This window comes from Heptranchias perlo, unplaced genomic scaffold (genome assembly GCF_035084215.1).
Source record: "Heptranchias perlo isolate sHepPer1 unplaced genomic scaffold, sHepPer1.hap1 HAP1_SCAFFOLD_63, whole genome shotgun sequence".
In the NCBI taxonomy this organism is placed as follows: Eukaryota; Metazoa; Chordata; class Chondrichthyes; order Hexanchiformes; family Hexanchidae; genus Heptranchias; species Heptranchias perlo.
The window spans coordinates 2102537-2127251 of record NW_027139655.1 but is presented as its reverse complement, the minus strand read 5'-3'; the positions used below and the strand labels follow the sequence as shown (position 1 = coordinate 2127251).

Sequence of the window (24715 nt, the reverse complement as noted above, 5' to 3'; positions counted from 1 at the left end):
GTCCTAGGGGGAGTGTTTGCCAGTGCTGTTGGGGAGGGTTTAAACTAATGTGGCAGGGGGATGGGAACCGATGCAGGAAGTCAGTGGGAAATAAAGTGGTGACAGAAACAAAATGCAGTAAGGGAGAGTGCACAGAACATGACCGGACAGATGGTCTGAGAAAGCAGGGCAAAGACCAAGGGAAGTCTAGATTAAACTGCATTTATTTCAATGCAAGAAGTCTGATGGGCAAGGCAGATGAACTCAGGGCATGGATGGGTACATGGGACTGGGATGTTATAGCTATTACTGAAACATGGATAAGGGAGGGGCAGGACTGGCAGCTCAATGTTCCAGGGTACAGATGCTATAGGAAAGATAGAGCAGGAGGTAAGAGAGGAGGGGGAGTTGCGTTCTTGATTAGGGAGAACATCACGGCAGTAGTGAGAGGGGATATATCCGAGGGTTCGCCCACTGAGTCTATATGGGTAGAACTGAAAAATAAGAAGGGAGAGATCACTTTGATCGGATTGTACTACAGACCCCCAAATAGTCAACGGGAAATTGAGGAGCAAATATGTAAGGAGATTACAGACAGCTGCAAGAAAAATAGGGTGGTAATAGTAGGGGACTTTAACTTTCCCAACATTGACTGGGACAGCCATAGCATTAGGGGCTTGATTGGAGAGAAATTTGTTGAGTGTATTCAGGAGGAATTTCTCATTCAGTATGTGGATGGCCCGACTAGAGAGGGGGCAAAACTTGACCTCCTCTTGGGAAATAAGGAAGGGCAGGTGACAGAAGTGTTAGTGAGGGATCACTTTGGGACCAGTGATCATAATTCCATTAGTTTCAAGATAGCTATGGAGAAGGATAGGTCTGGCCCAAAAGTTAAAATTCTAAATTGGGGAAAGGCCAATGTTGATGGTATTAGACAGGAACTTTCAGAAGTTGATTGGGAGAGTCTGTTGGCAGGCAAAGGGACGTCTGGTAAGTGGGAGGCTTTCAAAAGTGTGTTAACCAGGGTTCAGGGTAAGCACATTCCTTATCAAGTGAAGGGCAAGGCTGGTAGAAGTAGGGAACCTTGGATGACTCGGGAGATTGAGGCACTAGTCAAAAAGAAGAAGGAGGCATATGACATGCATAGGCAGCTGGGATCAAGTGGATCCCTTGAAGAGTATAGAGATTGCCGGAGTAGAGTTAAGAGAGAAATCAGGAGGGCAAAAAGGGGATATGAGATTGCTTTGGCAGATCAGGCAAAGGTGAATCCAAAGAGCTTCTACAAATACATAAAGGGCAAAAGGGTAACTCGGGAGAGAGTAGGGCCTATTAAGGATCAACAAGGTCATCTATGTGCGGAACCACAAGAGATGGGTGTGATCCTGAATGAATATTTCACATCGGTATTTACGGTTGAGAAAGGCATGGATGTTCGGGAACTTGGGGAAATAAATAGTGATGTCTTGAGGAGTGTACATATTACAGAGAGGGAGGTGCTGGAAGTCTTAACGCGCATCAAGGTAGATAAATCTCCGGGACCGGATGAAATGTATCCCAGGACGTTATGGGAGGTTAGGGAGGAAATTGCGGGTCCCCTAGCAGAGATATTTGAATCATCCACCGCTACAGGTGAGGTGCCTGAAGATTGGAGGGTAGCAAATGTTGTGCCTTTGTTTAAGAAGGGCGGCAGGGAAAAGCCTGGGAACTACAGACCAGTGAGCCTGACATCTGTAGTGGGTCAGTTGTTCGAGGGTATTCTGAGGGACAGGATCTACAGGCATTTGGAGAGGCAGGGACTAATTAGGAACAGTCAGCATGGTTTTGTGAGAGGAAAATCATGTCTCACGAATTTGATTGAGTTTTTTGAAGGGGTAACCAAGAAGATAGATGAGGGCTGTGCAGTAGACGTGGTCTACATGGACTTCAGCAAAGCATTTGACAAGGTACCGCAAGGTAGGTTGTTACATAAGGTTAAATCTCATGGGATCCAAGGTGAGGTAGCCAATTGGATACAAAATTGGCTTGACGACAGAAGACAGAGGGTGGTTGTAGAGGGTTGTTTTTCAAACTGGATGCCTGTGTCCAGCGGTGTGCCTCAGGGATCGGTGCTGGGTCCGCTGTTATTTGTTATTTATATTAATGATTTGGATGAGAATTTAGGAGGCATGGTTAGTAAGTTTGCAGATGACACCAAGATTGGTGGCATTGTGGACAGTGAAGAAGGTTATCTAGGATTGCAACGGGATCTTGATAAATTGGGCCAGTGGGCCGATGAATGGCAGATGGAGTTTAATTTAGATAAATGTGAGGTGCTGCATTTTGGTAGATCGAATCGGGCCAGGACCTACTCCGTTAATGGTAGGGCGTTGGGGAGAGTTATAGAACAAAGAGATCTAGGAGTACAGATTCATAGCTCCTTGAAAGTGGAGTCACAGGTGGATAGGGTGGTGAAGAAGGCATTCAGCATGCTTGGTTTCATTGGTCAGAACATTGAATGCAGGAGTTGGGATGTCTTGTTGAAGTTGTACAGGGCATTGGTGAGGCCACACTTGGAGTACTGTGTACAGTTCTGGTCACCCTATTATAGAAAGGATATTATTAAACTAGAAAGAGTGCAGAAAAGATTTACGAGGATGCTACCGGGACTTGATGGTTTGACTTACAGGGAGAGGTTAGACAGACTGGGACTTTTTTCCCTGGAGAGTAGGAGGTTAAGGGGAGATCTTATAGAAGTCTATAAAATAATGAGGGGCATAGATAAGGTCGATAGTCAAAATCTTTTCCCAAAGGTAGGGGAGTCTATAACGAGGGGGCACAGATTTAAGGTGAGAGGGGAGAGATACAAAAGGATCCAGAGGGGCAATTTTTTCACTCAAAGGGTGGTGAGTGTCTGGAACGAGCTGCCAGAGGCAGTAGTAGAGGCGGGTACAATTTTGTCTTTTAAAAAGCATTTGGACAGTTACATGGGTAAGATGGGTATCGAGGGATATGGGCCAAGTGCTGGCAATTGGGACTAGCTTAGTGGTATAAACTGGGCGACATGGACATGTGGGGCCGAAGGGCCTGTTTCCATGTTGTAACTTCTATGATTCTATGATTCTATAATGCAGCAATCCTTCAGTACTAACCCTCCGACTGTGCAGCACTCCCTCAGTACTAACCCTCCGACAGTGCAGCACACCTTCAGTACTAACCCTCCGACAGTGCAGCACTCCCTCAGTACTAACCCTCCGACAGTGTAGCACTCCCTCAGTACTGATCCTCAACAGTACTGAGCTCCCGCAGCACTGACCATCCAACAGAGTGCCAGTCCCTCAGTACTGAATCTCCGACAGTGCAGCACTTCCTTAGTACTTACTATCCGTCAGTGCAAAACTCCCTCAATACTGACCCTCCGAAAGTGCAGCACTTCCTTAGTACTTACTATCCGACAGTGCAGCACTCCCTCAGTACTGACCCTCCGACAGTGCAGTACTTCCTTCGTACTGACTCTCCGACAGTGCAGAACTCACTCAGTACTAACCCTCCGACAGTGTAACACTCCCTCAGTACTGACTCTCCCCACAGTTCAAAACTCCCACATTACTGACCCTCTGACAATGCATTTCTCCCTCAGTCCTGACCATCCGACATTGCAACATTCCCTCGGTACTGACCGCCTGACAATGCAGCACTCCTTCAGTACTGAGCCTCTGACAGTATTACACTCCCTCAGTCGTGACTTTCCGACAGTGCACCACTACCTCACTACTAACCTGTACTGGTGGCCCCTCAGTACTGCACTGCAGTGTCAGCCTGGATTATGTGTTCAAGTCTCTGGAATTGGATTTCAATGCACAGCTTTCTAACACACAGATGAGACTGCGAACACTGAGCCACGTCTGACACCTGAAAGGAGGAGAGGGAGATGGAGGGGCTTCTGGAGGGCATTCAGGAGCGTGGCCATGGCTGATGGCACGGCTGTCAAAAATAGGACAAATAGACTGCGGATGCACAAGTGGCCAGAGGTGGAGGAGTAGAGTGTTTGGGAGGGGCTGTCGGACTGGGGAGTTTACAGAGATAGGGAGGGTTGAGACTCTGATTCAATTAAGTGTAAGAAAGAATAAAAATAAATTACAGGCTTAGGAGACTGGAATCAAAAGAAGGTCAGTAAGGGCTTCGGTGGTTGGTGAGCAACTCACCAAACAAAAAGCCAGGGATGGGGATGGAATCCCTGGCAAGGATGTGGAGATTTTGGGGCCAAATATCATGACTTCCCAATTTTTAACTGGAGGAACTGGGGGCTCATTTAAAACAGAATGTGGACCTGACAGCACAAAGACATTGGAAGGGTCAAGAGAAACGGTGGTTTTGTCAGCGTCCATCTGAAAGCTGGTCCATGTCTGTGGACTGTGTCACCAAAGGGCAGAATGTAGATGAGGAAGAGGAGGGAGCCAAGGATTATACCTTTAGAAACATCAGAGAAAACGGTGATAGGGTGGGAAGAGAAGCTTCTCCTGGCTCTGATCAAATAAGAACATAAGAACATAAGAAATAGGAGCAGGAATAGGCGAATCGGCCCCTCGAGCCTGTTCCGCCATTCAATAAGATCATGGCTGATCTGATCCTCACCTCAAATCTAAATTCATGTCCAATTTCCTGCCCACTCCCCGTAACCCCTAATTCCCTTTACTTCCAGGAAACTGTCTATTTCTGTTTTTAATTTGTTTAATGATGTAGCTTACACATCTTCCTCGGGCAGCAAATTCCACAGACAGAGGTGAGTGGAACCAAGTGAGGGAAGTCCCGCCAAAAGAGGCCAGTGTCTGATGAATGAAGAGGCGACGGGTGAGTTGTCTGTCGGTATGGAGACGGGGATGGGTGGGCTATGGAGGGTTTTAAACCCAAGGATGAGGATTTTAAATTTAAGGGATATGGAACTGGGAGCCAGTGAGGGTCAGTGAGGCCGAGCAGGACCTGGTGCTGGTTGGACACAGACGACAGAGTTATGGACGAGCTCACGTTTATGGAAGTTGGAGGTTGGGTGGCCGGTCAGGAGTGCATTGGAGGAATGGAGTCTGGAGGGGACAGAGGCATTGATGAGGGTTTTAATGGCAATGGGCTGAGGAAGGAATGGAGGCGGGTGAGGGAATTACGGGGCCTTTGTGATGGAGGTCAAATCGGGTCATGAGCTCAGCTCGGTGGTACACGGGACCAATGTTACTGGAGCCGTTAACCAATGTAGAACAAACGGATAAACTTCTGCAGTAAAATAGCGGAGAGAGGAATGTCAATTGGACACGTTCAGTGTCCGTCCCCTCATATCACCCACAGTCATTTCTAGGCTGCAATCCTCAACCTGCCCTTTAACTGTCCTCGTGTGAGAGACTCACAATTCATATTTTAACTGGGAAACTGCAGGAACAGAGTGAAACGGGTCTGCTTGTGTCCCTGGATTCAGTGCACACTGCGGAGACATCTGTCTAAATTATAAATGAAACACCAGGAGTGAACATGGTCAATATAGTTATATAAAAACTGTAAATGAAGCCGTTTATTATTGTTGGATCAGTCCTGTATGAGAACAGATTTAAACTTCATTCCTGAGAGAGGTCTGATTAAGTAATATCGTGGACTTTGAGATGTTTGTGTTTTATTCACCACATTATTTACATCGGAATCAAAGCTGCAGATATAATGTGTTTGTTAAACTGACTGTAACTGATAACTATGATCAGAAGTATAACCGTGTCAGTGGAGACTTCTCCCCTGTATAAATCAGGGCTTGTTGGAATGGATCAGCTCAGAGTGCCTGCCGGAGCTGTGGTTTCCAGGCGAACAGAAGTCAGTGCTTCTCACAGAAATGGAATATCCAGTAATCTATCAGATACAACGTATTCATTATCCTGTTCTTGCATCCATTGGAGTTCCGGGTAAGCCGTTATCTCAGCTGTTAATGGTGTAAATCGGTGTTAACTCTGCTGCTGCACTTGGAAAATTGTTTTTTTTCCCTACATATTTTACACAGTCACTTGTTCTGTTCTATTGGTTGAATGATGGAATGTGTTAAGTCTCTGCTCTTTCGGTATTGAGGCGCTGCATTATATCTGTCATGAATTTGTCGATCCAACACTGGCATTGTTACTGCATTATTCTCTGTGCTGAATGTATTGGGCTAAGAGTTGGTATCAGACCATCAGGAGCTGATAACAGTTTCTTGTTGTGGAACTAACCTGTCCTGGAATATGTTTTCATCAATGTGTTTTCAGTGATTGATAATGAGACAGCTCAAGGTCTCAGTGTTACAAGGAGACAGTGCAATGTCCTCCCTCCCCAATAACATGCTTCAGTTTAACTGGGATTTCAATGTATTTATTGGTGATCACTGTTATGAAATATTATTTTATTATATGTGTATCTGACGCCGCTTCAGATGGCTGGTAAATGAACTGAGTTTGCTGCTGAATCTTTCACATCTCCTTCTCTGCGTCACTGCGGATGAATTCACTGACTGTCACTGGACTTCACTGTAAAATGAAATGTTTTGATGTTTTGTGGTCTCAATTTGCACTGTCCCTGTTGCAATCAGCAGCCCTTCTATGTACCTGTAGTTTATAAGTATGATGTTGGCGTTTTGTAAATTGAACAATCCCGCCATCTATCCCTGTACCCTATAATTACTGGAGAAGGAATCTCAATTATTGTGAGATCTGCCTGGGAGAGGGATTCGATTCTGTTGATTCCATGATTTGTAGATGAAGTGAACAGTGTAGGTGAACAGGTGGAGAGTTGGATGATCTGTGGAAATATTAAACTATTCCACAGAGGCTTCACTATTTAACAAACTGACACTGAGAATAGGATCGGTGGAACACGGGGCTGGTGAACAGAATGCAGGCACAGGATGATAGGATTTAATCGGATATGAAAATTGACTTGAGAAAGAGAGTGGAGTGAGTGATAGAGAGGGCGACTGAGAGGGAAAGCGAGAGGCTGTGGTGTGAATAATTCATTAGAATGAACTGCTGAAACTTCAAGTACAATTAAACATAGAAAAAATGACTTGACTGTGTTATTATGGTATGGTCAGATTGGGTGAGTTTTTATTGTGGGACTCGCTCCTCATGTTTATATCCCTGTCAGGTCCTCAGTCTGTTTTTGTGAATGTTCCTTGTTTTCCAACTTAACACTAAATATAATTAAAATTTGCTGAAAAAAATATAATCAGAAATGTCTTGATCGTAATGAATTGTTCGGATACAGTACGTTAAAGTTAGGTGAATACAATAAACAACGAGGTTGATTTAATTAAAACTTTTAAATTTAATTTCAAGTGAATTACAAAGTAAATTTATTGTACACATTTTACAACTGCACAGTTTCCCTGACATCAATAACCACAGAAATGAACTGTTGAATGTATTAGTTGGATTGTGTTAGTGGGACCAATAGATTAGATTTCCTCCAACACTCTGCTGCAGTCTCTCCCTGCTAATCCCAGCCTCTCCTCCCACTGCATTGAATCCTCTGTCTCCTCATCCGTTGCTTCAATTTGTTCGCTTTCCCAAACCATCTGCTCCTGACTCCCCTCCAGCTCCGATATGTCCTTTTCCTTGTCTCCCTCCCAATCTCACTCACTGGCTCGGTCTCCAGCTGCCTTTCCCATTTAGTGCCAGCCACTGTCGGCTCTCTTAACCCAGAAAATTAAACCAGCTGAACCTCCCCCTGTCCCCTCACATTCCCCACCCTTCCCCCTCTTTCCCGTCAGTCTGGAAGCCAAATCCGGCTTTAATCCGCTGGATTCCCGGTGTGAAAAACCCCTTCTCCCTTCCCCACCGGCACTGAGCTCTCACTCAGCCCTTCCAGTGGATCCGGTGCTCACTTTATTCACTTTCTGTATCCATCTCCCAATTCATTATTGATCATTGTGTTTAAAAACATCTCTCTGCCCGAAAGCGCTGCCCAGGTCAATCAATCACTTTCCACCCTTCGATGCAGCAACAAAGCTGGAAATTTCACCCCAGATACTCTCAATCTGCTGCATTGGCTCCAGGTCTGATCAATAATTTCTCTGCTTCCTTTTCTCTCTCTTACAGTTAACTTGGTGGCGATTGTGATCCTGTCCAGAGGAAAGTGCGGTCTCTCCAAATGTATCAGTGTCTACCTGGTGGGAATGGCAGTGGCCGATCTCATGGTCGTTGTCATTCGTGTGATACTGAATTGGATTGGTATGATGTATTTCAGAGATTCATTCCTACTCATTACTCCCGTGTGTAGTTTTATTGCCTCCTTGAGTAATGCAGCCACGGGTGTTTCTGTCTGGTTCACAGTCATTTTCACCTTTGATCGATTTGTGCCCATTTGTTGTGAGAAGCTGAAAACTAAATATTGCACCGAGAGAACGGCGGCTGTGGTTCTGGGAACAGTGAGTGTGCTGGGCTGTTTGATGAGTTTCCCAGTGTACTTTACATTTGAACCTTACGATATAATCGATAATGTTCCCTGGTTTTGTGAGGTTAAACCGAGCTTCCGTACTTCCCCCACATGGACCGCATTTGAGATGTTTCACGTCATTTTAACCCCTTGCGTCCCGTTCTGTCCGATATTGCTGTTCAATGTTCTGACGGTCAGGTGTATTTTAGTGTCCAGTCGAGTCCGCAGGGGACTCCGGGGCCGCAGCAATGGAGAGAATCAGAGTGATCCAGAGATGGAGAACCGAAAGAAATCCATCATTTTACTCTTCAGTATATCGGGCAGTTTTATACTGTTGTTTCTGACAAAGGTTGCATTTAACATTTATGTGCGAATTGCAGACATTCGGTTTTATTACTCCTTCACCGACCCTGTTTTTCTCACAGATCACACAGCAAAGATGCTGCAGCTCCTCAGCTCCTGCACAAACACGTGTATTTATGTCCTGACCCAGACTAAATTCAGAGAGGAGCTGAAGAACGCGGTGAAATACCCACTCAATCTAATTGTTAAATTAATGAAATCATAGAAAGAGCTGAAGGGTTTCAAGCACTAGAAAGAAATCCCATTTCATACTCCATCCCCTACACTTCCCGGGGGACGGAAAATACATTTTATATTAGCAGCACAGAGCCATTAAATGATCTGAAATATGCTTCTAATATTATATTTTATTAAAATCTGACCTTTTGAGGCAGGATTTATTCTGCAGACGACACATGCATTTTTGCTCGAACTGACGGCACTACTGAGATCAGCTGGACTTGAAATAAATTACAAAGCTTGGAATAAAAGTAGCTGCAGTGGGCCTGATCAGAATGGGCGACACTCCACATAAATGGAGAGGGAGAGAGATAGGGAGCGAGAACGGGAGAGAGAGGGAGGAAGAGAGAGAGAGAGAAAGACATAGAGATAGATAAAGAGGGAGCGACAGGGAAAGGAAGTGAGAGGGAGGGATGGTGATTTGGAGAGGGAGAGAAACACACACACACACACACACACACACACACAGACATACACAGAGATAGAGAGTGAGTGAGAGCCAGACAGTGATACAGAGAGCGAGAATGAGACAGAGGGCGAGAAGCAGAGACAAAGAAAAAGAAAGAGACAGAGAAAGGAAGAGAGAGACCGGGAGAGAAACAACGACAGAGAATCAGACAAAGAGAGTGAGAAAGAGAGAAAGAGAGAGGCGGGAAAAGAGAGAAACGGGGCGACAACGGGAGAGAGAGACAGAGGGACAAATGCAATATAATGAATCAAAAGCGCAGAAAATTAAGAGAGATTCACATGAAAGGGAGAGGGTGTGTGAGCGAGAGAGATAGAAACAAAGAGCGGTAGAGACAGAGTTACTCGGAGAAGGAGAGAAATAAAGAGAGTTTGTAAGGCAGGAGATAAAAATAAAGAGCGATAAAAAGCGAGAAAGAAAGCATAATGAGAGAGAGCAAGCAGACGTGAATGGAACGAGAGAGAAAGACATTGACACAGAATCACAAATTGATAGAAGTAGAAGTGGAAATAACAAGATAGAAAAACGCACAGAATGTCAACAGAGATAAACGATAAAAACAGAGAACAGACACAATGAAAGATGGACAAACATATATCGTGAAAGGAAGGCAGAGACAGGAATGAGAATAGAACGCAGAAAGCATTAAACAAACTGTGTAATCAGCCTGGAGTGTGTGAGAGTGCTGACCAGCAGAACAGCAGCAGATGAAGCAGGCCAGACAGTTCCTGTTTGTTCTGGGGTAACACTCTGTGGATTTAATTTTGACATTTCGATGGGTGATGCCTGCAGGCTGCACAATAAAGTCACTCAGTCTTGTGTACCTGACCCTGACCATTACTGACTGCAGGAGTTTCCCAGCTGCTCTGTGCAGTAAAAATTGAACTGATAACCGAAGGCCTGAGAATAAATCGGCTTCAGCATGTCTGAAGGAAAAGGACGATTAAAGGTTTGTTAGTGACCCATTGCAAAAGATCAGACAGCGGAGGATAGATCACCATGGCAACAAGAACGATTCCAGGAGGGCTAGAAGTGGTTTGAACTCCTGCCGACTTAACTCGGCTACGATGTGGACACTGAGAGAAAACAAGTGAAGTGTCAATCAATCGTGGGCTGTATTTGTCGGAACCCATTGTTGATAAGCCACCGTCCCAGAGGTGTGATTCTGTTTCAAAATTTGATTAAAAGCTGGGCAGAAGTTGAGTGGGGAGAGATACAGATCGACCACGACTGGTCCAATCTCACCTTTCACTTCCTGGAATCTTCATGACTGCTCGCGACCTCCCAGTTTGATGCCTCGATGCTGGTTTACAGATTGCCTGTGAAGCAGATGACCTGGATACAAGAGAAAGTCGCGCTACACGACAACGGTCTCCATCAAAATACCCGGAATTTTCCCGCAAGATTGAGCCAACCATCAGTACAAAACGTTCGTTATGGGCTTAGTCTAAAATAGACACTGGATTTTCAAACGGTTATGCATGTTGGGAATTCTAATTCGGGCATAAACCCAATGTGTTGTTTAAATTATAATCTCAAATGTTCTAGTGTATTAATAATGATAAATGATTGTTTTCTTCATAACGCCATGGTTTGTGCCTGAAGTTTCTTCAGGAAAAAGAGCGCATTGAATTAATTATAAAATTAAACCTTGTGGAGATAAAAATCATTGCTCCAAATTGAAGTGTAAAATTACTTTGCACCTTTTCGCTCCTCCATCTGTACCATGTGTAACGTTCCTAGTGAGCTGCTGGATTCTGTGATAAATCACAGTGTACTCTTACCCCCTTTGCTGTGTTACTTGTGACAGTGTCCCGCAGTACTCTTCTGCTCTGTTACAGTTACAAATACTGTTATTGTTTCAGTTTAAATAATATTGGAGAAATAAACACAATCCCAGATCAGAACCACATTCACATTGAGTCCAATTTTAATCTGATTGATTTAATAGAAGCTAGAATTGCATTCTCTACACAAAATGGCTCATTGGACCTTTCGTACGATTGTCTGGTCTCTCCTTCGCCGTGAACATTACTTAAAAAAAAAACAAATGTTAATCCTTTTTTTTCAGCAGAAGTTCACGTTTTGGTGTTTAATTCCCTCACTGCACTACTGTCTTTGTGTTAAACACCAACTAGTGCCAGTCTCACTCAGATTGTATCTTTAACTATAGTGCAACAGTGATTTAACAGGAACAGCAAATGAACCCTCTCCGTCTCTCTCATCATAACAAGCTCCACCTTGCCCCTCAGTAAGATGGCTGCCTTCCTGGTGGTCATTTTGTTTCAGGATCAGGGCGGCCATTTTGTTTAAGTTTCATGGCGGCCAATTTGTATGACATTGCCCCCTTGCCCGCCGTTAACTTGGTTACCTTGCCCCTCAGTAAGATGGCCGCCTTGCCTCTCAGTAAGATAGCCGCTTTGCACCTCAGTAAGATGTCCAGTTTGTCCCTCAGTAAGATTGCTGCCATACTGGCTGCCATTCTTTTTCAGGTTTATGACGTTGAAGTTGTTGAAGTTGTTTTGTTCATAGTTTCATATTTTCATAGTAGGTACGGCACAAGAGAACGCCATTCTGCACACTGTGCCTGTGCCAGCTCTTTGAGAGGGCTATCCAATCAGTCCCTTTATTAACTCACACTTGTCCAAGTGGCTATTAATTTTGTCCCTGATTATTTTTTCTAAAATCTTCCCCACCACCGAGGTTAAACTGACTGGCCTGTAGTTGACGGGTTTATCCTTGCCCCCTTTTTTGAACAATGGTGTAACATTTGCAATTCTCCAGTCCGATGGCACCACCTCCATATCTAAGGGTGATTGGAAGATTATGGCCAGTACCTCAGCAATTTCCATCCTTACTTCCTTCCGCAACCTCGGATGAATCGCATCTGGGCCGGGTGACTTATCTATTTTAAGCATAGCCAGCCTTTCTGGTACCTCTTCTTTGTCAATTTTTAGCCCATCCAATAGATGAACCAGCTCCCCATTTTACTGCGAGTTTGGCAGCATCTTCTTCCTTGGTAATGACAGACTCATTTAGTACCTCAGCCATGCCCTCTGCCACCATGCGTAGATCTCCTTTTTGGTCCCAAACCGGTCTCATCCCACTTTTTACTACCCGTTTAAATGATATGCCTGTCGAAGACTTTGGGATTCCCTTTTTGTGAGCTGCGCGTCTAGTCTCATATTATGTCTTTGCCCCTCTTATTTCCTTTTTCACTTCTCCTCTGAGATTTCGATATTCAGCCTGGTTCTCACTTGTATTATCAACCTGACATCTGTCATACGCCCCCTTTCTCTGATTCATCTTACCCTCTATCTCTTTTGTCATCCAGGGAGATCTGGCTTTAGTTGAACTACCTTTCCCCCTCGTGGGAGTGTACCTCGAACGTACCCTAACCATCTCCTCTTTGAAGACCACCTATTGTTCGATTACAGTTTTGCCTGCCAATCTTTGATTCCAATTTACTCGGGCCAGATCCGATCTCAACCCACTGAAATTGTCACTCCTGCAATGAATATATTTAGATTGCTCCTGTCCTTGTCCAGAACTAATCGAAAACTCATGATACTATGATTGCCGTTCCCTAACTGTTCCCCCATTGAAACTTGCTCCACTTGACCCCCTCATTCCCCAGAACAGCAGAACGGGAAGCCTCAATAATCAGGAATGATGCTGAGATGAGGCCGAGTCTGCGGAAAAATCACTGTGAGCGCAATTTCCACACTGGCCGAGCAGATGCAGGACGTCCCGTCCAGCTGGACCATCGCCCACCACCTGTCCCAGGTGGAGAAGTTCATGATGAGGAAACCCTTTGACCACAAAGCCCCCAGACAGTGGTCGGCAGGGAAGGTTCTGTGTGTCCTACAAGGAAAGGACAGGCTGGATCCGATCGGGCAGTTCATCGACGGGACGGCCGATGACATTTGGCAGAACGTCTCATCGCCGGAACTGACCAACAGGCACCGGGATGTGGCCTGGATGGTGGTGAGAAAGGCCTTCCAGTGCAGTCCTTCCAACATGCCCGGAATCTCACACCACTCTGAGCTGCCCTCGACGCTGCAGCATGGCGAGACCATCATCCACCTCCTGATGGATTGTCCCTTCAAGCGGGAAGTGTGGAGAGAGATGCGTTGGTATCTGTCCCGGTTCATTCCCACACCTCGGTGACACAGGACGCTGTGCTCCACGAGCTCTTCCCCGGGACACACACCAAGATAGATATCAACTGCTGATGGAAGACCATCAACTCGGTGAAGGAGGCCCTTTGGTCCGCCTGAAACCTGCTGACCTTCCATCTAAAGGAGTTGTCCACGACCGAGTGTTGCTGACCTGCACACTCCAAGGTCCAGGAGTACGTGCTGCGGGACGCGAGGTGCCGCCTACACAAAGGCTCTATGGGGAAAGGGAAACGTGTAAGGCCATCCCACCTTGTATTGGTCACCATGTATTGTGAAATATGTACTGCGGTTGAATTGTAATATTGGGATCATATTGGGTACGATCTGTTTTGTATTAGTTTGAATCTTATTGCTTTGAAATTGTGATATTTAATTTGAAATCTGTGGATTCTTACATTTTATGAAATAAGGTATATTTTGTGAAAAAAAAGTGTGCAGAAACCGTCGAGCCAGTTAGAAATCAAACCTATAACCTTCTGACCTGTAGTTAGACACGTTACCCATTGCTGCACTGGCCCAGGTAGTGGAGAGTAAGGAGCAGCTCACACTCCCACATACCTGTGGTATGAGCAGGTACCGAGTCAGTCTCGGTCATGCCCACGTGACTCCACGAGTCCGGGAGTGTCAAAAGGCTCACAGTGAACAATCCCCAAAGAGAGCAATCTTTGCTGCTTCCCTTCGATCGTTCAGCTGGTAGTGCAGAGGACTGTGGTCGAAAACAATGCAAAATCATCCTTAGGTTGCTGGTTTAATTCTGGCTTGAAGAAGACCGTGTGCTTTTGGAGTAAGCAGCAATTAGCTCAAGGCCGCTTTCTTAAATTTACAGGCAGCCGACAGCTTAACATGTTGGTGCTGAGGCACAGGAGAGCTCTTTTCCTTTCTCAAACCTGAAAGCTTTCTGCATCTGCCCGAACACGACAGTTTTGCTCCAGCATTTGCCTCTGCTCACCAGCAGGGAGTGCCTTTGAGTAGCATCACGTCAAACCGCACTCACTTTCAGGCAAAAAAGACTTCTCTCAGTCAGTCAGTCAGACAGACAGACAGGGCTCTCACTGTTCCTCCAAGCTCGTGGCGGGGGTTGGGGTGCAGATGCTTTCCGGTGACCACATCTGCCTTCCGCAGGCTCAGGGCTCTTCTCGGCATCATTCTCGATTACTGTGCCTTCCCGTTCTGCTGCTACTCACTTGCAAAAACTCGATACCGCGGATTGGAGCAAAGTATTGAATATATTCAGGGAGGGGGCAATTCGTGGCGCTGCCTGGAGGCGAGTGTGAAGCGACCATTGTGAAGGGCAATTTTACCACCGCAACTGGGGAATTAGCTCAAATGGTAGATCGCTTGCTTAGCATGCAAGAAATAGCGGAATCGATGCCCGCATTCTCCACTCACATTTTTACCTTGGGGAAATGTCCCGAAACAAAAATGGTGTCAGTTTTCAGCAAATCCAGAACCCACGTGAATCCGAAGCTTCGACAAAGAGAGGTCAAGGGGCAGTAAATCTTTTGGTGTGCTGCAGTAAGCAAAAGTGTTTAATTTTGGTGTTCAGCAAAGATGGAAAGATGAAGTGAGATATGGAAAAAAAGCTTCACAGGTCCTGATATCTTTTCTGTGGATTGAACTCAGGATTTACAAAGTTAATAAAACTAATGCACTCTCTGCTGTGTGAAAAGCGCACGAACGGTGGAGACTGCCATGCAGCACTGCCAATTAGGTCAGTTTGAAAGCTTTCTAAAGTCATAAAGTAATGGGCAGTTTGCAAAAACTATCCAGTCAGGTAGGAGTAGATCAGACAATCTTCTGATTTGTCATTAGACACAATATCCACTGCTCCACTGGTCTCGGGTGTGCAGAGAAAGTAACAGCTCACATTCCCACAGCGCTGCGGCATGAGCAGGAACCGAGTCAGTCTCGGTCATGCACATGTGACTCCACGAGTCCGGGAGTGTCAAAAGGCGCACAGTGAATATTGACCAAAGAGAGCAATCTTTGCTGCTTCCCTTCGATCGTTCAGCTGGTACAGCGGAGGACTGCAATACAATTAACAGAGAAAAGTCATCCTTAGGTTTCTGGTTGGAACGAGCGAACGTGCTTTTGGAGTGAGCAGAAATTAGCTCAAGGACGTTTTCTTTACTTTACAGACAGCCAAAAGCTTAACATGTTGGCGCTGAGGCACAGGAGACCTCCTTTCCTTTCTGAAACCTGAAAGCTTTTTGTGCCTCCCCGAAAACGGCCGTTTTGCTCGAGCACTTGCTTCTGCTCACCAGCAGGGCGTATCTTTGAGTAACAACACGCCAAACCGCACTCACTTTCAGGCAAATCAGCCTTCCATCAGTCAGTCAGACCGACAGACAGACAGAGCTCTCGCTGTTTCCTCAAGCTCGGGCTGCTGTTCTTTTCCGATGACCTCGTCTGCGTTCCGCAGGCTCGGGCTCTTCTCAGCATCATTCACGATTACTGTGCCTTCCCGTTCTGCTGTTGCTCACTTGCGAATACTCGATACCGCGGATTGGAGCAAAGGATTGAAAAAATTCAGGGAGGTGGCAATTCGTGGCGCTGCTTGCAGGCGAGTGTGAAGCGACTATTGCGAAGGGCAATTGGACGCGTCAAGCAGGGGAATTAGCTCAAATGGTAGAGCGCTCACTTAGCATGTGAGAAGTATCGGGACCGATGCCCGCATTCTCCACTCATTTTTTTACCTTGGGGAATTGTCCCGAAACGAAAATGGTGTCAGTTTTCAGCAAATCCAGAACCCACGTCAATCCTCAGCTTCGATGAATGGAGGTCAAGGAGCAGCAAAGCTTTTGGTGTGCTGCATTGAGCAAAAGTTTTTGATTTTGGTTTTTAGCAAAGATGGAAAGATGAAGTGAGGCATGGAAAAAGGGTTCACAGGTCCTGATATCTTTTCTGTGGATTGAACTCAGGATTTACAAAGTTAATGAAACTAATGCACTCCCTGCTCTGTGAAAAGCGCATGAACGGTGGAGACGGCCAGGCAGCACTGCCGATTAGGTTAGTTTGCAAGCTAACTAAAGTCATAAAGTAATGGACAGTTGGCAAAAACAATCCAGTCAGGTAGGAGTTGTCCAGACAATCTTCTGATTTGTCATTAGACACGATATCCACTGCTCCACTGGTCTCGGGTGTGCAGAGAAAGTAGCAGCTCACACTGCCACAGCGCTGCGGTCTGAGCAGGAAATGAGTCAGTCTCGGTCATGCACACGTGACTCCACGAGTCCGGGAGTGTCAAAAAGCGCACAGTGAATATTGACCAAAGAGAGCAATCTTGGCTGCTTCCCTTCGATCGTTCAGCTGGTACAGCGGAGGACTGGAATACAATTAACAGATAAAAGTCATCCTTAGGTTTCTGGTTGGAACGAGCGAACGTGCTTTTGGAGGAAGCAGAAATTAGCTCAAGGCCGTTTTCTTTACTTTACAGACAGCCCACAGCTTAACATGTTGGCGCTGAGGCACAGGAGACCTCCTTTCCTTTCTTAAACCTGAAAGCTTTTTGAGTCTGCCCGAAAACGGCTGTTTTGCTCGAGCACTTGCCTCTGCTCAGCAGCAGGGAGTGTCTTTGAATAACAACACGTCAAACCGCACTCACTTTCAGGCAAATCAGCCTTCCATCAGTCAGTCAGACCGACAGACAGAGCTCTCGCTGTTTCCTCAAGCTCGGGCTGCTGTTCTTTTCCGATGACCTCGTCTGCGTTCCGCAGGCTCGGGCTCTTCTCGGCATCATTCACGATTACTGTGCCTTCCCGTTCTGCGGTTGCTCAATTGCGAACACTCGATACCGCGGATTGGAGCAAAGTATTGAAAAAATTCAGGGAGGTGGCAATTCGTGGCGCTGCTTGGAGGCGAGTGTAAAGCGACTATTGTGAAGGGCAATTGGTCTCCCGCAACTGGGGAATTAGCTCAAATGTTAGAACGAGAAGTCGCGGGATCGATGCCCGCATTCTCCACTCACTTTTTTACCTTGGGGAATTATCCCGAAACAAAAATGGTGTCAGTTTTCAGCAAATCCATCACCCACGTGAATCCGAAGCTTCGATAAAGAGAGGTCAAGGGGTAATAAATCTTTTGATGTGCTGCAGTAAGCAAAAGTTTTTGATTTTCGTGTTTCGCAAAGATGGAAAGATGAAGTGAGACATGGAAAAAAGCTTCACGGGTCCTGATATCTTTTCTGTGGATTGAACTCAGGGTTTCAAGGTGAATAAAACTAATGCACTCCCTGCTGTATTAAGAGCGCACGAACGGTGGAGACTGCCAGGCAGCACTACCAATTAGGTCGGTTTGCAAGCTATCAAAAGTCATAAAGTAATGGACAGTTTGCAAAAACAATCCAGTCAGGTTGGAGTTGACCAGACAATCTTCTGATTTGTCATTAGACACGGTATCCACTGCTGCATTCGCCTCGGGTGTGCAGAGAAAGTAGCAGCTCACACTCCCACAACGATGCGCTATCAGCAGGAACCGAGTCAGTCTCGGTCATGCACATGTGACTCCACGAGTCCTGGAGTGTCAAAAGGCGCACAGTGAACATTTACCAAAGAGAGCAATCTTTGCTGCTTCCCTTCGATCGTTCAGCTGGTGCAGCGGAGGACTGCAATACAATTAACAGATAAAAGTCATCCTTAGGATTCTGGTTGGAACTAGCGAACGTGTTTTTGGAGTGAGCAGAAATTAGCTCAAGGCCGTTTTCTTTACTTTACAGACAGCCAAAAGCTCAACATGTTGGCGCTGAGGCACAGGAGACCTCCTTTCCTTTCTTCAACAGGAAAATTTTGCGTGTCTGCCCGAAAACGTCTGTTTTGCTCGAGCACTTGGCTCTGCTCACCAGCAGGGCAAGTGCACCTTTGAGTAACAACACGTCAAATCGCACTGACTTTGTATCGAACAGATGATAAACACACGTCTTCGTTCAAAAACCACCCTGCAGGTGGACACATAGTGAGATAAAAACAGGGCAGAGATGCAGACAGTATCCGGAAACATCGGGACGTAGACAAGAGAAATAGATTGAGCGCTTTGTTATCAGAAAATTGTCTGAACCTCCACGGTCAATGAAAGGGCTTTTGTTGGTCGGTTTCTCATTGAACCGGAGAATTCGGGAGAACTTGGTCGATGGTTGGTTCGGTTCCCTTGTCCCCACCAGCGGAAAAGGTTTGTCGATCCCACCCGACAACTCCTTTCAAAAGCCACTCTGTCCAAAGCCAATGTATCCTTCCAGATTAAAAGGGAATAAAACTTGAAATGAGCGTCACTGTGGATCAGTTTTCTCTCACTCAAAGTTATCTGTTTAATGAAGTAAAAGATGCAGCTTCCAAAGAATCAGGGAACAGCCACTGTCTCTCTTTTTGGTCGGAGAATAAACTCGATCTGGATGTTGATAGAGACCAAATTCCAACATAATGTTCCCACCCGCTATCAAATCAGGGACCTTTTGCGTGTAAAGCGAACCTGATAACCGCTACACTACGGAAACCGATGCCATGTAACTAAACATAATGGGCAACTGAATGGTGTCCTCTCTCTGCTCGCACTAGGAATGTGTTGTTCTGAGCACAGCAAGAGATACAGACAGTGGCTGCTCCCCCTTTTCTTTAAAAACTCTCAGGGTAGTGGGTTTGAGCCTCACGTTGGGCGAGTACCGTTTTAAACTTTTAAGCTGCTTCCACCGGTGAGCCCCAGCTCTGACACTTCCCCCCGCCCTCTTCCGTCTCATCGCGCACGATGGGGCCGCGCCCGGGCTGAATCTCTCCAATTCGGTTTCCGCCCCTGTCGCAGCATGGAATCTTCCTTATCAAAGTCACAAATGATACCCGACGTGACTACCAACATGATAAACTATCCCTCCTCTTCCTTCTCAAATACAATATCTCACCGTGCTATTATGGTGTTAGACTGGTCTCCTCTCTCTGCTCTTATTTGGAATGTGTTGCTTTTCCGTCTGATAACACTTAGTATCATCGTATTATGTTGGTCCACAAGAGGAGATCAATCGGCCCATCCTGCCTGTGCCGGGTCAAACACACGTATTCGTTCAAAATTCGTTCAGAGATAGATTGAGTGCCTTGTTATCAGAAAATTGCCTGAACCCCCACAGTCTGCAACTTTCCTCCTCGCTATCAACCACACGGCCTATTTTTGTGTCACCCGCAAATTTCTCATTCATGCCCCCTACTTTTGAGTCCAAATCGTTTATGTATACCAGAAAATGCAAAGGACCAAGTACCGAGCCCTGCGGCACCCCACTGGAAACAGCCTTCCAGCCACAAAAACATCCGTTGACTATTACCCTTTGCTTTCTGTCACTGAGCCAATTCTGGATCCAACAAGCCACATTCCCTTGGATCCCACGGGCCTTTACTTTTTTGACCAATCTGCCATGTGGGAACTTTTCAAAAGCCTTGCGAAATCCATGCAGACAACATCAATTGCGCGACCCTCATCGATCCTCCTTGTCACCTCCTCGAAAAATTCAATCAGGTCAGTCAGACACGAACTCCCCTCAACAAATCCATGCTGACTGTCCTTGATTCGTCCGTGTCTTTCCAAGTGACAGTTTATCCTGTCCCTCAGAATTGATTCCAATAATTTGAAATGGAGTCTTTCTCCTGCTTGCTACAATAACAGATAAGGCGGTTGAAAGCACTCAGGCCCGGCTAGCTCAGTCGGCAGCGCATGAGATTCTTAATCTCAGGATCGTGGGTTCGAACCCCACGTTGGGCGTGTGCACCCTTTTAAACTTTGATGCTGTTTTCACTGGCCAACAGTGCAGAAATGATGCAGAATCAAAAATAAATTCAGTAGTCTTGATGGCCGAGTGGTGTGAAGCGCTCCGTTGAGGACACGGTCTTTTCTCGAGGCGTGGGTTCGAATTATCCTTCTGACAGTGCTTATTTATGCGACTTCGTGGAAATATTTTATTTGTGGATTGGGCTGCAGCTGATTTTTCTGCCAAGTTGATTTGCTCCTCCCACAAAAGCAACTGTCTTTGTCATGGATATGTGACTTGAGAAGTTTCGAACGGTGAAATGTTTGACATATTAATGACCTGGACAAAGAAATAGAATAGCTGTGGGAAACATTTAAAACGGTGATCAATAAAGTCCAGGAGAAATATATCCCACTAAAAAGCAAGAACAAACCAGCCAGAAATGACACACCAGGGATGAATAAAGAAATAAGGACAACATTGAAACTGAAGAAAAAGGCCCACACGAGACAATAAAGGAGAGAGGGGAATGTGAAAAGAGTGGGAAAGAAGTCTAAAGAACTATTAGAAAGGCAAAAAAGGAATATAATAAAAAGCAAAGTATTCGAGACACATCAACAGCCAAAGAAAGTTTAGGATAGGAATAGGGTCACTAAGGGATACACACGACAAACTCACAGGCATTGACAGCGAAATGGCAGAAATATTAAATAATCACTTTGCTTCAGTATTTACCAGGGAGACTGGTATTGTGGGCGTGACAGTAGAAGAAGAGATCAAAAAGATATGTAAAGACATTTAAGATCGAAAGGGAGGAGATAATTGATAAACTAATCAATCTTCGAGAGGGAATTTCCAGTTAGGAGCCTAACCAGAGTTTCAAACCGCTCAGCCACGCTAATTTCCGTATTACTGTTCAGGAGCTCATTTCACAGGGACACGATTACTGCGCTCCATTTAGGGAGGCTCAGTGAAAGGCGGAAATTGAACTATTAATAGAATCATAGAATAAGATAGCGCCATTCGGCCCATCGTGCCAGTGCCAGCTCTCTGAAAGAGCTGTCCAGTTAGTCCCACTCGCCTGCTGTTTCCCCATAACCCTGAAAATGTTTCCATCCAAGCGTTCATCCAATTCCCTTTTGAAAACTGTGAGTTAAGAAAAACAATATTGAAAGGGGTGCTGGGGCCTCTGCAGCGTCGATGTAGAGTGTGTGATGATTGAAGTTATCAAGATGGTTGCTTTACACATAGTATGATGTGCAATCATCCTGAAATACCTTCAATATCCAATACAAATTGAATTGCAAACCTGACGGACCAACACTGGAAAACAAGTCACGAGTGAACGCAAATCATCTGGGACCCGTTTCAGCCTCACGGCACTTTAAGTAAAGTGAAATAACTTTGCATTGAAAAGATTTGGAACTTGCATCTGTGCCTTTATCTGTTCCATTTCTTAAAGTTGCTGGCGTCTGAAGATGGACACGCCTCTGCTCCCTCTATTGAACAAGAAAGGAGGTGTTTGACGTTGACGGGACCTGTTGGTTATGAGCTCATCCTTTACATTCAGTGGGTTCGCGTCCTTTAAACGGCGTCAACTTTTGCCCAGCGGTGAACTTCGCAACAAACAAGTTCATCACCGTCTCACCGCGGGCACTGACTGACACGTTTATCGTTATTTCTTTCAGACCGAAATAAATAGGAACCGTGATTTTAAATTTGCACGAAGTGATTTTTAGGTCGTCGCCTTTAAATGTTTCAACGGCGACTCCTAATTTATGATCTTCCGGCCATTTCACCAGCCGTGTTGAAAACAAAACATGTCTCTAACTTTCGCGTATTTTTTCGAAAGGCAAAAAACATATTTCCCATGACCTCTGAAGGATGGACAAGTACATTTCAGAAAGCTGAAGCAAGTTCACCAGCCTTTTAATCCGGAGGCAGACCTTTGCGCCACGCACTCTGAAGACAGGATCCTGGATGTTATTACATTTTTTGAATGTTTCTCAAACACCGTTTCACATATTGGTTGAACAGATCGGGCTGATCAATTCTCCGCCAGATCCCACCGGTAATGAGACAGCATTGGAAGCAACCTTCACCCCCAATATCACGCTGGCATTCATCGCCTGCTCTCAGCGGACTGCATTAACAGGGCTGGGGGGAAATGGACTTTGTTCACTTTGTTCAGCAATGTGAATCGTTCAGTGTTTAATCATTTTTAATGGGGACAAGGTTTCAAAATATTTTCGCTCGGTTTCGAACCAGGAACTTTTCGCGTGTTCGGCGAACAGTAATAACCACTACACTCCGGAAACCTGACAGCTCCAGCCTCGTGTTAGGGACATAACCCCTCACCCTAACTAATTTCCGTATTGCTGTCCAGGAGCTGATTTCACAGAGATACATTTACTGCGCTGTATTTCGGAAGGCTGCAGAGAAGGATCGGTGGCGATGGTCAGGCAGGGAATCCCAGAGCATCGCGCCCACACAAACATTTCACTGTTTTTTTTTTCATGTGCCTGATATCCGATGGCAGTGTAAATTATGGCGAATCAGGCATGCTCAGGTGACATTGTTCACAGAGTGTTTTCTTGCAGCCAAATCACACATTAGAAAACTTGAAATGAGATGAAGAGATCGGAGCCATTTAAAGTGCTCCCAGTTGCTGCAGATCAGGAATCAAAACTTGGCACCGGCTTCAGGGCGATCAGAATGAGGCAATGAATCCAAAAGTGGGAAGAAAAAGGTGCAACTTTCGTCCCTGGGTGGGCTCGAACCACCAACCTTTTGGTTAACAGCCGTACGCGCTCACCAATTGCGCCACAGAGACCGTCTGGTCTGTTTTCTTGCAAGATACACTAAAGCAGCGTGTCACCTTGCCAAAGTTACATGTTGCAGCCACAGAAATGCAATTGACAACTATCAGTGTTACTTTTCCAGAAATAAAGGATGGGACATTGTTTACGGAAACGGTCTGGTCTCGCTCACAGCATCGATATCACCGACAACCAGCTCTCCTGCAACCGGCGCGCCCACCGGTGCTTTGTCTGTTACTCAGTCGCACTGTGGGAAAACCTTCACCACACGGACTGCAGCGGTTCAAGAAGGCGGCTCACCACCACCTTCTCAAGGGCAATTAGGGATGGGCAATAAATGCCGGCCTCGCCAGCGACGCCCACATCCCATGAACAAATAAAGAAAAAGTATTCTAAGCGTCCTGACGCTGATGTCAGGTTTTGATCCCTGATCTGCAGTAACTGGGAGCGCTTCAAATGGCTCCGACATGTTAATTTCAACCCCAACATCAGAGTACCTGTTCCAGGGGAACATGCCGACTCGGCTGCGTCTTGGCCGCCTGTCTGGTCAGTCCTTTATTCGTCTCGAATTCCGTTTCCCAAAGCGTATCTGCAGATTCACAAAGCTGTTTGTCATTTCAGTCCCTTTCGATTTGTCCAGCTCCCGACTGGCAATAATTTGCAAACCTGGTCGCAACCCTCCGCCTTCCATCGTGTCCAGGGATGGGTTATGTGGAGAGACTGGAGAAGCTGGGATTCTTCTCCTTAGAGCAAAAAAAGGTTAAGGGGAGATTTAATTGAGGTGTTCAAAATTATGAGTGGATTTTGATAGAATGGATGGGGAGAAGCTGTTTCCATTGGCAGGAGGGTCCATAACCAGAGGATGCAACCTGCATTTATATAGCGCCTTTAATGTGATAAAACGTCACAAGGTGCTTCACAGGAGCGTTATGAAACAAAACTTGACACTAATCCACATAAGGAGATATTGGGACAGGTGGCCAAAAGCTGAGTGGAAGAGTTGGTTTTTAAGGTATATGTTCAAGGAGAGAGAGGCGGAGAGGTTTATGGAGGGAATTCCAGAGCTTACGGCCTCGGCAACTGAAGGCACGGCCGCAAATGGTGAAGCGATTAAATTCGGGGATGCGCAAGAGGCCAGAATTGGAGGAGCACAGAGATTTGTTTTATTCGTTCATGGGATGTGGGCGTCGCTGGCAAGGCCAGCATTTATTGCCCATCCCTAATTGCCCTTGAGAAGGTGGTGGTGAGTCGCCTTCTTGAACCGCTGCAGTCCGTGTGGTGAAGGTTCTTCCACAGCGCTGTTAGGAAGGGAGTTCCAGGATTTTGACCCAGCGACGATGAAGGAACGGCGATATATTTCCAAGTCGGGATGGTGTGTGACTTTGAGGGGAACGTGCAGGTGGTGTTGTTCCCATGTGCCTGCTGCCCTTGTCCTTCTAGTTGGTAGAGGTCGCGGGTTTGGGAGGTGCTGTGGAAGGAGCTTTGGCGAGTTGCTACAGTGCATCCTGTGGATGGTACACACCGCAGCCACAGTGCGCCGGTGGTGAAGGGAGTGAAT

At 45.9% G+C, this 24715-nt stretch overlaps 2 non-coding genes across 2 annotated transcripts; one reads left to right on the top strand and one right to left on the bottom strand.

Annotated features, from left to right (window-relative positions):
• The first annotated feature begins 20279 nt into the window (after positions 1–20279).
• On the top strand, positions 20280–20352 carry trnak-cuu (transfer RNA lysine (anticodon CUU)). Its single transcript has one exon. It is a non-coding gene; the product is annotated as a tRNA-Lys (tRNA).
• Positions 20353–23097: 2745 nt separating this feature from the next.
• Positions 23098–23171, bottom strand: trnan-guu (transfer RNA asparagine (anticodon GUU)). Its single transcript has one exon. It is a non-coding gene; the product is annotated as a tRNA-Asn (tRNA).
• Positions 23172–24715: the final 1544 nt, after the last annotated feature.